The 16,550-nt window shown below is 37.1% G+C and overlaps 1 pseudogene; it reads right to left on the bottom strand.

Moving 5' to 3' along the window:
* Positions 1–327: 327 nt before the first annotated feature.
* Positions 328–11,165, bottom strand: LOC119576041 (annotated as a pseudogene).
* Positions 11,166–16,550: the final 5,385 nt, after the last annotated feature.

The following is a 16,550-nucleotide window of genomic DNA, read 5'->3' as shown; positions in this document are numbered from 1 at the left end:
CTCTGAAGGTTTCTTAAAACTCCACTTGCAAACAGTGTAACCTCAATCATTTCATTTCACCCCTAATGACAGTGACAAAAAATTGAACATGATGAAGATTCATCAATAACATATCAAAGCATTATTAATCACAAAGCAAAGACAAATCAGACCAAAACATTAAAAAGCAACTGGCCTACAACAGCAGGGAAAGCCCCTCTACTCAATTCCCCTAAATTAGGAACAAAAAGGGTTATGCAATACTTCAAATCCAATTAATTTCAAATCGATGCTCTGTGATAACAGACACCCAATTATCAAAATGCCATCAGCAGGAGACACACACTCAATGTAAAATGCAGACGTGATCATGTGAGAGAAAAAAAAAAGTAAACAAAACACAACCACAATAATGAACAGCAACAACAAAATACCAGATCATAATTTATGCCTTGATGTCTTTTCAATGAAAAACTTTCCACAAATATGAAAAAAAAAGGAAACGGAAAAGGAAAAGCAAACTGCTACTCACCGGTTCTCCCTGCAGACAGCGAGCACAGACAGTGCGGTTCACCTGCATTGCATGGGGGTTTGGGGTGACCCCCATCAATCGGGTCACAATTAATAGGGTACATAACAGCATGATTTCCTCTACGACCTAACATCTGAGGAGAAAATATTTAGATGATTACGAGAAGTCAAACTGCAAATATTAAAATAGATCTATAAGTAAAACTATAATGAAAAAATTATGCTATTCAAGAAAGATATAGACCTCAAACCATAAAAAAGTGAGAATTACATCAAGTAAACATCTATACATGTATTATACTACACTCTGCAAAAATAATGTTTCTAAAGACAAAACTTAGAAATACACAAACTATCAGAACTGGAAGACAATAATTAACTCTGTGGGCCATAACTTAACAGCAAATAAAATGGAAATTAACTTAATAATACCTAAGGAGTCCTTAATAAATACTTTAAAGGTAAAATTATTCCAGATTTTGTCACACAAACCTGGGAGCCAATTCGGGGTTTTGTTGCACACGCGCTTGTAGAACATCAACATCAACTACTACCCTTGGCTGCATCAGAGGTCGTTTCTGAAAAAACATGAATTCTATAAACACTAATTCTCTCATCTATTTTTCTTCTACAATAACAACAACAACAAATAAAGTGTACAAAAGGTCCAGAATACTATTGTCTATCAACACCTGCCATCTACTGGCCATGGGTACCTGCATTCCATGTTTTGTTTTGATTTACATTAACTCCTCTTATTTTTCCCTCTATCTTATTGTAAGCATTCTTTTTTTTCTATTTACATGAACACTTGTGAGAATAATATCACAGAGCAAGTAATAGAATACAAGTTCACACAGTTCAAATTCAAAATTATGAGAAGATCCATTCACCAGAACTTCCCACCAGAATTCACATATTTTACTGATTAACAATAATGATGTTTCAGTTCATGAAAATTGTATACTAAAATCGTGAAGTATAATTACAGTTCCTTTTGTATATATATCACAAAACATAAAAATGGAAATGCATTAATGATTCTGAAAAAAATGTATAGCCTAGTTATAGCCTCGGAATATAAACTACTTATCAGAATACAACTACCTACAATAACACACAGTGAATAAGTGTAAATTTTGTAAAGTACTAAACATTACAATGTGTATATAGACCCACTGTAACAAATGTTATCTGCTGAAAATTGAACCACAAAGGAATTATTAAGAACTGTCTAGAATTTGAGTGCGTCAAGCAATGGTGTGGTGCCCCTGCAAAGACAATCAAATGCATCATACTTTCTTCCAGACAAGAGGTTGTAGTGGTACTGAATTACCCAAGAGGTCTACATCTTACCAGAGTCTGTTTTGATCTGCTGACCACTGCTCAAGCACAAGGTACAGAGGTCTTTACATCACTTGATGCCTAGATCAATATACTTTGATAAGTGACTGGGTTTACCTTGGTGCAGATTATAATTTCTAATGCAATAGTATCAACCACCTCATTTCTAATAATATCACTAGCTATCACATCCCTTGTGACAATGACATTACATTAAATGTTCTCTATCCTATTCTGGATAACCAGGAAAAAATCTATCACATATTCTTGTAAATGTTTACTAAACACCTATGCCTCCACTAATGGTACAACACCAATAAATCTGCCACTGCCCTCCATGTCTTTGGTAATATGGCAAACACAAACAAAAACTTGGCAAGAGAAATTTGTAAGACTCCCATCACAGATCAAAGAGACTTGACAGTGGATCTGCTTAAAACACTAGCTGTAAAATTACAAGGAAATGATCCTATTGTCAAATGCACTGCAGGTGTTTCTTTTAAGAGTTTGGGTTGAAAGGGATCCTTAATCAGATCATTTAGCCAGCTGTATAGAAAATAGTGGGCATTGTGCTTTTCAAATTGCCAGATCCAGAACTGAGTCACAATATAATGCCTACTCGCAGACTTTGATTAATGTGCTATTTGCATCGTGCCAAGTGTTCACACTTTCAGTCATAACCAAACTGCAAAATATATTAAATTTTATTGAAAAATGACAATTACTGATTCTGTATACTTTATCCTCTTAAAGCCCATTCACTGGAGTTGGCTGTGGCAATTTGCTGTGAACAATAATGGCAGTTTTGAAAAATTAATATAACAGACAATAAGATATTTGAGAAATATCTGGATAATGTTTATAATGAACAACATCAACAAGTAAATAGTAAATAGAATAACTTAATCAACTAATTCTTAGTCCTTTTCATCCTTTCATTATCTGTAGCATACAACAAATAAAGACAATCTATTTTACAAATCACAACCAAGCAAGTGGTACATTTCAACCTGCCAATCCAAATGTATTCTAAATGCTGCTAAAGTCATTTGCCAAAATGTCATATATGAAAAGTATGTTAGCATTTGACAACTATTGAACAATATACTTTTTTTCTTGTGACAGAAAATGGATGCAGTCAAGCATTCACTATTCTAAATATCTATGGACCTGTGGCTAAGAAGATGAAGATGAAGATGAAGAGGAAGATGAAGATAAGGATGAAGATGAAGAGGAGGGATGAGGGAGGAGGAGGAAAGGGGGAGAAGTGAGGAGGAAGAAGGGAGGAGGAGGAGAGAGGGGGGAGGGAGAGCGAGAGAGAGAGAGAGAGAGGAGGAGAGAGAGGGGAGGAGGAGGAGGAGGAGGAGGAGGAGGAGGAGGAGGGGAGGAGGAGGAGGAGGAGGAGGAGGAGGAGGGGAGGGGGAAAGAGGGGGAGGAGGAGGAAGGAGGAGGAGGAGGAGGGGAGGAGGAGGAGGAGGGGGAGGAGGAGGAGGAGGAGGAGGAGGAGGAGGAGGAGGAGGAGGAGGAGGAGCATGAGTTTAAAACAAATGACTTTTTTGGTTAATTTGCTTCTACACACCTCACCATGCCAGCCCAATTACCAGTGCATGGGGTTAATGATACAAAGTATAACTCTGAGGCTAAGTCCTTATCACCCTTGGGATTCCACAAACATTGCCATATGAACTAAATACCTCCCTAACCTAAGAGCTGGCATTGCCTCTAAATCCCCATCTAATTGCCATATTGTCCGTGTTTGAAATATATACATTGTGATAACAGTGTCTTTAAGAGTGACAGTGACTGGTCATAACTTTATGACCTACAAGCAACAAAGACAGTTTACGGAGGGTTACCAAGTGGTAAGTTATTCGTCACTAGGGAAGTACGGCTAGCCTCAAAATGGCACCTATCACTTTCTATTTTCTTCATTCCTTGTGTGTTTTCCTATTCATGCTCAAAATTACTTCATGTCAGCGAGTGTAGTTTATGCTTCTTCTTATGAGTGTCCTTAAATTTCCCTTAGTGGAGTCATTATGTAAAACTATACGCTATGAATCAATATTTATTCAGAATACCTTCGCATGACCGATCATGACAATATTGGCATAGGTGGGTTCCCCTTTACTCTCTACTGCCCAAAAATAAAGAAATTTTGCTGCGGAACCCCTCATTACCCAGAAAACCCTTGGGCCCCCTAGCAGGGATTGGTTTTAAATGGTACCAGTGAAATTATAGGTAAATGACAACTACTATACAGGAGAATTGCGTCAATAAAGGAGTCAAATGAAACTTCCCCATAGTGGCTGCTGCCCCAAACCCACACCGTGGACAACAAAGGATTCTATCACATATCGTACAGAAATAGAGCATGGACAGGACTGAGCTTTTGAGTTACTCCCACATGTCTGGTACTGATCTACCTGCCATGAATACTTTGAGGGATTCTTTAGTCTCCACGGACAGGGGCTGGGTGGCCAGCAGGCCAGAAGGGCCGAATGCAGAGGGAACAATCCCCTGCATTAAGGACAATATAGGATTTATTCTGTGTAATCATTATTAACATATTTTAATTACATCCTTGACATATTTTACTCGCCACTTTCCCTGGGACCTTCTGCCTTCCAGCCTATGAGGCCATGAAAGTGGAGGTTTGGGGCTCACACGGCACAATTCCGAAAATCTGTGTACTAGATGGGAGAGGAATCCAATCCACACCAAATCATCATGGTCAGTGCAAAAGGTATTCTAAAACCCATACCCCAGGAATCCTGAGAGCTGGTAAAAAATACAAATAAAGAAGATATCTTTATAATGTAAGGTTAAAAGCAAGATAAATGTGCTAGACATCTAAGGTCATGTAGCACTATAGTTAAGGTTCTTTTTAAGGGTGGTGGAGTTAGTGATAGTTGTCTAAGATGGGCAAAGGAGTGGTGAGTGAAAGGGTTAGGGTCCGGGTGTATGTTAAGAGTTAGATTAGTGAAGAATATGTATGCTTTGATGGAAGAGAATTAGGTGTGAAGCAAAAATGTGGGATTCTGTAAGGATGTCTGATAGGGTGGGAGTCGGTGAAGGGGGATAGGTGGGGGAAAGCAGAGGTACGAGTGTTTCAAAAACGTTGGGCACGGCAGTAGAATTGGGGATGGAGTGTCGGATGGTGTGTATTGACTTTATGAGAGTTATGAGTTACATAAGGGATTCACGTGGTAAGGAGGCCTCGTGGAAGGGATAGAGGGGATGGTGGGAGGGTAATGTGGCGGGGTTGGGGTCGGGGGGGTATGGCTGTGTTGGGAGGGGTAGGAGATAGGGTGTAGTGGGGATATCGTTAGGAGGAGGATGCGATATCAGCAGTTACTTGGAGTGTGAAAGGAGTAGGAGTTGTAAGATTTGGAGGTTGAGTGTCAGTTTTCATAGGTAATCTTGAATATTTCAAGGTTTCTTTCTTTGAGTTGGTTGGGGAGTTTTGGGGATAAAGGATTTCTTGTGAGGGGGGGAGGGGAAGAGAGGACTGGTGTATCAAGCATAGGAGCAAAGAAGGTGGAGGTGATTGTGTGGTAGGGGAAGAGGGGGTGGAACGTTTGTTCTTTATGTTACGGTAGTGCGAGGAGGGAGATGGAGGTGTTTGTTGGGATTGTAGTGGTGATTGACGTATCGGTAGTAGAGATTGAGTGTCTGGATTTAGGATGCAAAAGAGTTTGGACGCGGGGAAGGTAGGACGTAGAAGAGGTGGGTTAGATGTCGGAGGGGGTGGGTTTAGGAGAATTGGTAGAATGAGTCAGTATTACTGGAGTAAGGAGACAGTAGGGGAAACCCGTAGACGTGCTTCTCCTGTCTGGCTTCGCCGTAGTGTGAGTCCAAAGTTGAATCTGAGAGTTGATACCTAGTACTCAAATTTATAGGTGGGACACCCCTATTAAAATACTTATGGGGCCGCCACAGTTGGCACATGTGGGTGATGTGCAGGCAGTTAGAGATTCGGGGTATGGCAGGGTGGGCCCACACATAGTGGGCCATCTGGGCTGGGACCGGCAATGTGTGATGGGTGTCCTAGACGCCACAATTTTGGCACTGAGTGGAGCGGGGTTTGGTATGTACGAACAGGGAGGATTTCTCCCCATGTAGAGGTAAAGGCAAGTCATGCAAACTGGAAGGTAATTTTGGCTATGTTAGTGGGTTTCTTTTCGATGACCTCTAGGGGGAATGGAGTAGCAATTGTACTGATGTGCATCATAGTCTGTGAGACAGGCAAGTAGATCTTCTCACAATCTGACCAATCTTTGGCATAGATTGGGCAAATTTGCTGGGAGATTGAAACTGTTCCGGTGCAAGTATGAGGGTTGGATGGGGTCGCAAAAGGATGGGGTTACCATATAGGTCTGTTAGTTGTTAATGCTATAGCTGGTTTCGGAGTTGACTGTGGACAAGGACGGGAGCGGTCGGGTCGGCTACGGAAAGAGACTTTACCTACTTGTTTTTGGAGACATGTTGAAGAGAAGGGTGTTGTCAGAGTAGGAGCTGTGGGAGGGATCACGAAAAAACGTCCCATTTGGATGTGCTGAAGAGGGTATTCAAAATTGTTGTTCTGAGATAGGGGTTAGTCGAAAGGGCGGGGGCTGACGAAGATGGAGTAGTTGTTAAGGAGTAGTTATGGGGAGGTGGGCAATAAGGCTGTAATGTATAATAAGGGAGATGAGGGTTGATGTTGGAGGTTGTGGGGTAGATGTGTTGAAGTGAGGAGGGTTGATGTGGCTATGTATCTAGTAGGTATTGATGAAGGGGTAGTTATTGCAGTGTTCGGAGCGTGTCAAAGGAGAAGCTGGGGGGTCAGGGAATCTGGTGGTTTACATCGTTGGGGCATGTGATAAAGGGGCAAGCCTCATTGCCCCTAGAGTGGGGTTAAGTTTTCATTATGGCCATGGTAAGCCTGGATTTATGTGGGGATAAAAACAGTCCCACCCTCAGGGTCCCCTTGAGGGGTAAGGGCTAGATAAACTAAATCAGGGGAATACCGCCCCCCCCTCTGCCATGGGTCCCTAGGCCGTCAGGGAATGGCCACAAAGTCCAGCCTTTCATCCGTTCAGCACGGCTTCTCACAACCTTAGGAGGTGAGAATAGAGAAGGTTTGGTGAAGGGACAGAAACGAAAAGTGGGAAGGAAATAAAGACCATGCAATAATTAGTTGAGTCGAGGGCTGAGTCCAAGGTTGGGGAGTTCCCATCATTGGGTCCCAGTCTCCGCCTCCTAGCCCCCCCCCACCCCCTCCCCACAGGGCAAGGATTGGGGGGATATCCTTTATAATAAAAGATTATCTATGTGACTACCGAGCCTTGGTAATCTACTGTTGACTTTGTCTCATATAATACGACTAATAAGTTATACTGAACCTGCCATAATACAGGATGATACTATGATTACTCAATGTCTCTTTCAGGTACTTTAGAGCATTAAATTACTATATTACTTGTACTTCAGGAAAAATATCAAAAATGAAAGTACCTTAACAGAGAATCATTTCATCAATGAATCCAACAAATGTTACTTTTCTAATACGTGATGTCTTTAAGGGGACCACCACCCTAATTTTTTGTCATATATTATCTTGGAAAATTTTAAAATACGAGCGATTTGGCAAACTCAATAACGTGTTTGTGTGGGTAGGCACATCTACTGATATAATATTTGAAATGTTGTGTTAAAATCCACACTGTATTCATGGCAACTCTAAGCATATTACAAGATCTCGACAAAGTGTGGCGATGTGATTCCTGTCGCAGAGTGAGTGGTACTATGTCAGTCACTTCGATGTAAAATAGTTAATGTATCTCAATCCGTATTTTTTCTTTTACTTCTTTCGTTCTTCTTCTTTTAACTGTGGTAAATACTTGCATGATTGTGTCATTCATGTTGCATTTAGTAGAGTAGAAAGTATACTATTTTTGATACAGAGGAGAATTTATTTTTTATATATATTTTGAATAATATTGAAACAGATTTTTTGTTCTTGAAATAAAAATCAAATATTGAAAACTAAGGAAATAATTAACAAAAAATTACAATTCTCGATGATAATAAATGATGGATATCACTGATTTTTCATCAACTTCTTATTGTTCCTTATGAGGAGTAGCCCGACTATTTGGTGCCACCAGATAGGAAAAATACGAATCTATCTTTTATTTCAGTTTCTATTGTAAAATGAAAACCAAACCCAGGTATGAAACATCTCTATGATAACGTGAAAAAAAAAATATATATATTATTGAGGGTACCAGATTTGACAGTGACGGCCCCCCTTAACCCATAATTGCACGGTAGCATCATAGGCCTGGGCTCGCTGCCGGGGCTTATATCGTCGCCCGAGCATGGCGCGGACCACGTCATCCCAAATACAGCATCCCATTCGTTTCTTCGTAATATACGAAGAGGTTGTATTTTCAATTTTCATATTTTTTACAGTCTTACTTGAAAAACTTCATGATAAATCGGAGACTGAAGGGTATTTGTTTGTGTTATATAGACTCAATAGTGATTCATATTGGTCTAGAGTCCGAATCAAAATAAGCAGTGTGTGGCATTCATGGAGGTGAAATTGCGGTTTGTTTGCATTTTTTTGTTGTTGCATAGTAAAATGGAAAGTGTAGAACGACTAATCACACTTTCTACTGGCAAAAAAATAATCTTTGCGTGATTGTAACAAATAAAAACTCATGGCATGTGCGCACGTGCCCCCGGCAGATGGTCCCGCCATGCCATGGCATGTATGTACATGCCACCCGTCCGGCAATGGGTTAAGTATATCAACCCTTGATAACAATTATATGACTTTCCAACTCCACTGTGCTCTTACCTTGAACTGCAAGCACATACAAGATAGCAATTACACAAAGGTTCATCAAAGAAACCAATATACTATTGTAGCAACTTACATGTCACGATCACCGAATCGCATATTACTTTTAAAATAATGCAATTTCCCTTTAATGATGTCAAGAAACATAGAAGTACCTTACATATCCACAATCAGCAAGAAGCCAGTAACGAACCTTAATTTCCTTCAGTCAACTAATTACCATCCAATTTTTCAGCACCCTACTTTTCACCTCAACTTTAATTTCTAGAAGCACCTTTAATTTCTATCATTTAACCCAATTCCAATATTTTTCCTCCCACACTACACTGAGCCATAGGCCAGGGATAATGCACAGTCAGCCACACGAAAAATTAGAAGCACAAAGAAGACACAATTCCCTCACTGTGAGCACTTGGCTGCAGCATACACAATTTTCTTAGCTCTAACCCTAATTATGATAAACTGTAGCTTTTATATTACTCCGCTTAGTGTCAAACGAGCAAACAACTGTTTAGAACACAAAACTCAGAGCAGGGTAACTGCAGACAATATTTATCAGCCATCCAATCTTGCATTTACCATTTCTAGTTTATTATTCATTGTGTAATATGCAAAATCTGTCGTCATTTTTCATCACAAATAATATAAGTGAAAGTAATGGTGGCCTAGCTTTTTACTAAGTCCCTGTTGTTTCAGCCACTCCCACAAACATTGTGTATGAACCAAAACCCTCCTAAAATGGGACCTTAGCCCCTAAACTCACTATATTTCCTTCTCAGTGCTCTGCCCCCAGACCCCCAATTGATCACCATGGATTTACTCTGTGGTTGTGGGTACATTTACAGCATTGTAATGCAATGTCTATTGACTATTTTTCCAGTTCTAATTGTGCATGCAGTGTGAATTCTCAATTTCTGCTGTAATCAGCTGCTACCTCCCCTCCAACCCCCACCCAGGGAGAGAAAAAAAAATCACAGTAAGAAAGTGCATCAGACAGACTCCGCATCGGGCACTTCTGCCTGTCAGTCGTGCGTTACCGTAAATATAGTCGCTCCAATTTTTCTTAATTTCTGACACATTATTCCATGTATCAGTGTAGTTCTTCCCATCTTTATGATAATTTCATTACATTTTGCTGTTAATTTACACCAACAAATTACATATTGCACTATTTTCTTATTGTCAACCAGTGGATGAAAATCCATGGATGGAATTGCCTTATACGTATTTGATAATGAGAGCGATGCAGCCTACAGACACAGTTTCAAAGCCAGGCTATCTTGCGTCCCTCTCAGTATCATTAACTGTTTTATCTTCTGCCATTCTATCATTACAGGCAAAGTCTACCTCGTACTGTATGGCTGTGTGAAACAAACAGCACCTTCCGTAAATACGGTATTTGATACCGTGAGCGATGCACCCTCCTGACACAAAGTCCCAAAGCAAAGTTATCATGCGGACCCAAAATTCAAACCTAACCTTTCCTACCTTTTATTTATTCCCTAGACAAGGGGGGCAAGACCCCCTGTACCCCCCTATATTAGCACTTCATTCCTACTTAAAGAAATCACGACATTATGAACTCTGGCTGCATTAAGGTGTTGTTGACGGTCTCTGAGCAGTGATATGCAGCAGATATTTTCATCATTTCGCGATAATATGGGGCCGATACAGCTGTACCAGTCTTATTTGTTACTCTATTTTATATGCTCTACACGATGGCAGTGCCGATTTTCCCCATATCTCTGCGAGTCGTTCTTTGTTACATTGACCATTAAATCTTCCCTACTAGCAAAAAAAGACACACCACTTGCTAACACGTTTCTCCACCAAGAGATGTCTTTTCCTATTCTTTCTCATCTGTCTTATAACTCCCATACACCTCTCTACCCTATGGCAGCGCAGACTATGCTCCGGTGCCGACTGCCCTCCCCGACAGGAAACCGGGCGCCTCCGCGGCCCTCTGCCAGCCCCAGGGCGCAGCCCCAGGGCGCAGCCCCAGGGCGCCCCGCCACACGCTGCCCTCGCGCCCGAAAGGCCACAAGGTCATGCCGTTGTCACCGCGTGTCGTGGGCTCGGGCCGGGGCCTTTCGGGTCTCATAATTCCGCCTTTCCTGCTTCCACTTCGGTGAAATCACTGCTGCCGAGCACTTCCCTACCGAAAGAGCGTCCCGGGGCGCCGTCCCCCTCGAGGCCCAGCAGGGCTTTGCAAGCGAGCCCTTTGTGTCGATCGCACATTTGCGGCCGACATGTCGCGGGACGGGAGCCCAGCCTCGCACCCTCGAAAACTCTCGAAATACGCCTCCCCCTCACCAAAGCTGGTCGAGGACAAGTGCTCTGCCTCGAGTCCTTACCGCTCGTCTGTCATCCGCCTCGAACTCGCACTTTCTTTTGTGAGAACCGGAGGTGGAAAAGCACGCGGCGTCGTCCAGCTTCATGGCGCCGCCGGGACCAAAACAAACAACGGTTCCAACAATGCTTTTAATTAAGGGAAATAGGTGATGGATTATAATTTCCCGGTAAATGCCAGGAATAACTTTTTTTTGATATCGTTTATCATAAAGGATAATGATGCTTTTCTTCGCGTTAAATTCTTGTTGGCTGAGGGCTTATTCGGCTATGCTTAGCCTTTAAATTTTATGTAACTTAAATTGCAAGTCCATAAAATAAACTATGATTGCCCCTACACAGCCACATAATGAATATAATATCCTATTTTCCACCGTTTACCTGAGCAATATATTTCACAAATATCTCCCAAATTTCAAATACACAGGCTATGTACATATTTTAAAAGACTTCATGTATGTGCTTGACGTGCACCTTACGCCATTGGCGCAAGGAAGCGTCTGAAGTGGATCCAGATTTCTATCATTTTTTATTTTGACTTGGAGAGTAATCTTCCCTGAGATTTAATCAAACGCTCGGAGAAAATTAGGATATCAAATTTCTATTACTTAATGCCACAAAACATCAGATGTATCAGAAATGTAAAAAAATGAGAGCGTAAAAGTGACCTTAAAGTTATCTTGGCTATGGCATCGGATTATCATTTTCTGATGAAAATATGAATAATAATTGTTATTTTTTTTTTTGTGTTCATCTTATATATGAAAATGTAGGCTATGATTTTATTTTATCCAAAGGTATCAAATCATTACAATCAATGTAAATCAGAAATACGCATTATCATGGAATTCACGTCTTGAAAAATGTCGAGGGCCTGTGATGGCAACACTCGTGATAATGATAATATTGGACATAATAATTTGTCATTATTTGCATATTAATGATAATGGGATGATGACCCTATCAAAATTATGATGATAGTTATTATTATCATTATTTGTTATTATCACTATTGTTATTATTATCATTATTTGCTATTGTCATTATTGTCATTGTCATTGTTATTACTATCATTACTATTATTATTTTCATCATTATTATTATCGTTCTTCTTGTTATTGTTGATTATTATTAATTATTATTATTATTATTATTATTATTATTATTATTATTATTATTATTATTATTATTATTGTCATCACTAATATTATCATCATTATTATAATTATTATTATAATTACCTTCATTTTCATTATCCTTATCATTATCATCATTACTATCGTTATTGTCATTACCATCATTACAATTATTATTATCTCTATCACTATCACCATCATTATCATCAATTACTGTTCTTATCATTATCCACAAACATTCATTATTATTACTAAGAACTTCTTATATTTCGCATAGGTTTTGACTCTTTATATGAAAATTTTGAAAGCAGGACCTAGACCATTTTTTTCCTTTATTCTAGTCAGAAACAGTCGTTAAAAAGGACATTGACACTAATGGTTCATATTATATTCATATTTCACATCGCTGTTGGACGAAATGCTAAAATTTGCAATCTTTTTGTTGGTATTTAACTAATAAGGGGGGGTAATGATAAGATAATGATAATGATAATAGTAATTATAAGGATAGTGATGGTAATACATGTAGTGATGATGATAATGGTTATAATGATGATGGTGTTGGTGATGATGATGATGATGATGATGATGATGAATGATGATGATGAATGATGATGATGATGATGATGAGATGATGATGATGTGATGATGATGATGATGGTGATGATGATAATAATAGCAATAATATAATGATAATGATGATGTGTAAGTGATGACAAAAGTAATGATAATGATAATGATGTGATAATGATAATGATGATGATAATAATAATAGTAATCAATAATAATAATAATAATAATAATAATAATAATTATAATAACAGCACACAACAACAATAATGATAAAAAAATAATAATGATAATATAATGACAGTGATAATAATGATAATAATAATGTTGATAATAACAATAATGATAAGAATATAAATAATGATAATAATAATAATAATAATAATAAATAAAATGATAATGATAAAAACCCAATAATAATAATAATAACAATAAAGATGATAACTTTAAAAATGATAATAAGGATAATGGTGATAATAGTGGTAGTAGTAACAACAACAAAAACAAAAACAATAATAATAATGTTATTATTATTATTATAATTATAATAATAATAATAATAATGATAATATTTTATAATATAAAATGAATAATAATATGTGGTGATAATGATAATAAAAAAAAATAATAACAATAATGATCATAATGATGATGAGAATACTGATAATGATAATGGTAAAAATAACAATGAAAAATAATAATAATAATAATAATAACAGATAACATTAATAATAATACAAATAACAATAATGATAATAATGATAAAAATAAAAATAATGATGATGACAATGAAAATAGTATAATAACAATAATAATAATAATAATAATAGTAATAATAATAATAATAGCAATAACAAAAAGTACAGTCACAACAACAACAACAATAATAATAATAATAATGATAATCATAACTAATAATAAAGAAGAAATCAATAACTATTATTGTCCTATTAGCATTGATAATGATGATGAAAAAAACAATAATAACAATAGTATTAATAACAATAATAATAATAATACTGATAATAGTAATGATACTAAAATAAAGATAATAATAATGACAATAAAATAATGATTATAATTATGATAATTATTATGATATAACAGTAATGGTAACAGTAATAATGATAATGATGACAAAAATAATGATAATAATAGTAACAATGATAATAATAACAATAATAGCATTTTAACATTAACAGAAACATTATTTTAATTTAGGTAAATAAGGCATCAAATGCGTAAACCCTCATTCTCGAGACCAGGTTTCGAAATGCAAATAAACTCCACATGTTCTAAAACTTGTTAAGTAAAATGAGTTTAAATATTAAATCTGCAAAGAACCTACATGTGTGTGTGTGTGTGTGTGTGCATCTTATCTCCCATGCCGCTGAACGAAACGTATTTTTTATTTGGCAGTTGACTGCTCCAGTGTTGCATCATTAGACTAATCCACAGATTCATTTTAGTCTCTTTTAAATCCCTGTTGTATTGCCACACACGCGATATGATATTTCAACATTAATCCTGCCATTTGGTAATTTGTATACACCTCGTCTTACAACTCCTTTGCCTCTCTGCAAATCTGCCCTCTGAACACCTGGATGTGTGACTCAGAACACTCGTGTCTTTCATATTCTTGATGTCAATGCATTTTAGTTCTTATCCTAATTCCCGTGTTATTTGCCTTCGCCTGCTGCGTGACGTACGAGTGAATTATTGAAATTATTATTTTCTATACATACTTATAAAACCTTTATTTGAGGTCTAATATGATTTTTTCGTCATTATGCGATGTGAAACCTTGATTTATGATGTTTTATATGATTTTTCGTCATTAGTGTTGTCCAAACGTGACTCTTCCGTTATGCTAACGCAAGGCGTAAAAGCTAAATAATCATGATCAGATTCTGATGATCCCATTTCAGGTTTGTCATCAGCTGGGTCGTCTTGGTTGCGTCTGCATCTTCTCAGTTTTCGAGAAATTACGTGACTTGAGGTAAAGCTCGAGTTTAGCGAACGATTTTTAGCAAATTCTCGATTCCTAAAGCTGCGGGCGTCATGCCATGGCTGCTCGTTCATGAAAGGAAAACGCAATCGAACGGCGCATTGTCATTTGCATTGCAATTAACCACTTGCTTCACACAGTTTCTGTTAGGGGTTTACATCTTACAAACTTTTAAATAATCTCGAAAAAACGAGCGTTTTAAAGTCTTTCATTCAAACAAGCGCGTGTCCTCGTCATCGCAGATAGAAGCTTAACATGTGTATTCACATATCATAAACTGCCGAGGACTTGTCTTTTACAAGGGAGGCTGAGAACTGGTGACAGCATTACAAAAAAAAAATAAGTTGATTAAAAGAGGTTACACCCCGATATTAACAACATGGACATGATTCATTGAGAAATCCTTCAAAAAAAAAAATCATTGCATCCTTCGTGAACTAGAGACTTTTATGTTTAAACGGAATACTCCTCTCCACTGGTTCGCTTTCGTCACGGCGGGAACCCTTGCCCCATGGCAGAACCCGCTTGCCGCAACTTTACATGGTTGAGGCGCCATGATTATGCTCCCCTGTGAATAAATACACTGACACGTCCATGTCTATCTGTGTACAACACGCTCATTTCACAACAAAACAAAAATACACACACTGTCCTCTTGAGAGCTTATTTGTTATCCCTAATTTGTTCTTTCTGAGTCACCGTTTGTTATTCTGAACACTTACAGGTCTTTCTTTATTCGTGTGGCCTTCTGCTTATCCTGTCCGTCCACTTTGCCACACACTCATACGTGCATATATATATATGTGTGTGGTGTGTGTGTGTGTGTGTGTGTGTGTGTGTGTGTATACACATACATACAATTATAGATATATATATATATATATATATATATATATATATATATCCCTATATAAAATATATATATATTTTATAATATAATATATATATATATATATATATATGTATATATATAATTTATATATCTGTGTGTTTACACACACACACACACACACACACACACACACACACACACACACACACACAAAATATCTATTATATATATCTATATATATATCTATATATATATATATATATATATATATATATATATATATATATTATTTTATATGTATATATTATATGTATATTTGTATATATATATATATTGTGTGTGTGCGCGTGTTTTGCGCGACCTTTGGATGTTGGTTCTCTTTTTACTCTTCCTCCTTTTTCTTCTTCTCTCTATCCTTCTCCTTCTCCTTTTCCTTCTCTGCTGTCCTTAATAACACGCATCACACAACTCACTGGCCTTTCTTATATCGCTTTATCAGTAAAACAAGGCGAGGGGGGGGATGAAGGTAAAATCTTTTGTCATATGTATGTGTGATTTTATATTATATAAAATATATATATATATAATATATATATAATATATATAGATAGATAGATAGATAGATAGATAGATAGATAGATAGATAGATAGATGATATAAAACCCCTATGAATGTATACATATATGTATATTTAATATATATATATATATATATATATATATATATATATATATATATATATGTTCATACCATATATATGTATTATATTTCATATATATATATATACTTATTTATACCCACACATATATATGTGTGTAAAATATATATATTTTGTAAAATAAAAAAAATATATATGTATATATATATATATATATATATATATATATATATATATATATATTTTGTGTGGGGTGTGTGTGTGTGTGTTTGTTTGTGTGTGTGTGGGGTGTG

The sequence above is a fragment of the Penaeus monodon genome, chromosome 8 (assembly GCF_015228065.2).
Source record: "Penaeus monodon isolate SGIC_2016 chromosome 8, NSTDA_Pmon_1, whole genome shotgun sequence".
NCBI classification, from domain to species: Eukaryota; Metazoa; Arthropoda; class Malacostraca; order Decapoda; family Penaeidae; genus Penaeus; species Penaeus monodon.
The sequence above is the reverse complement of the archived record's forward strand: the minus strand, read 5'-3'. Positions and strand labels throughout refer to the sequence as shown.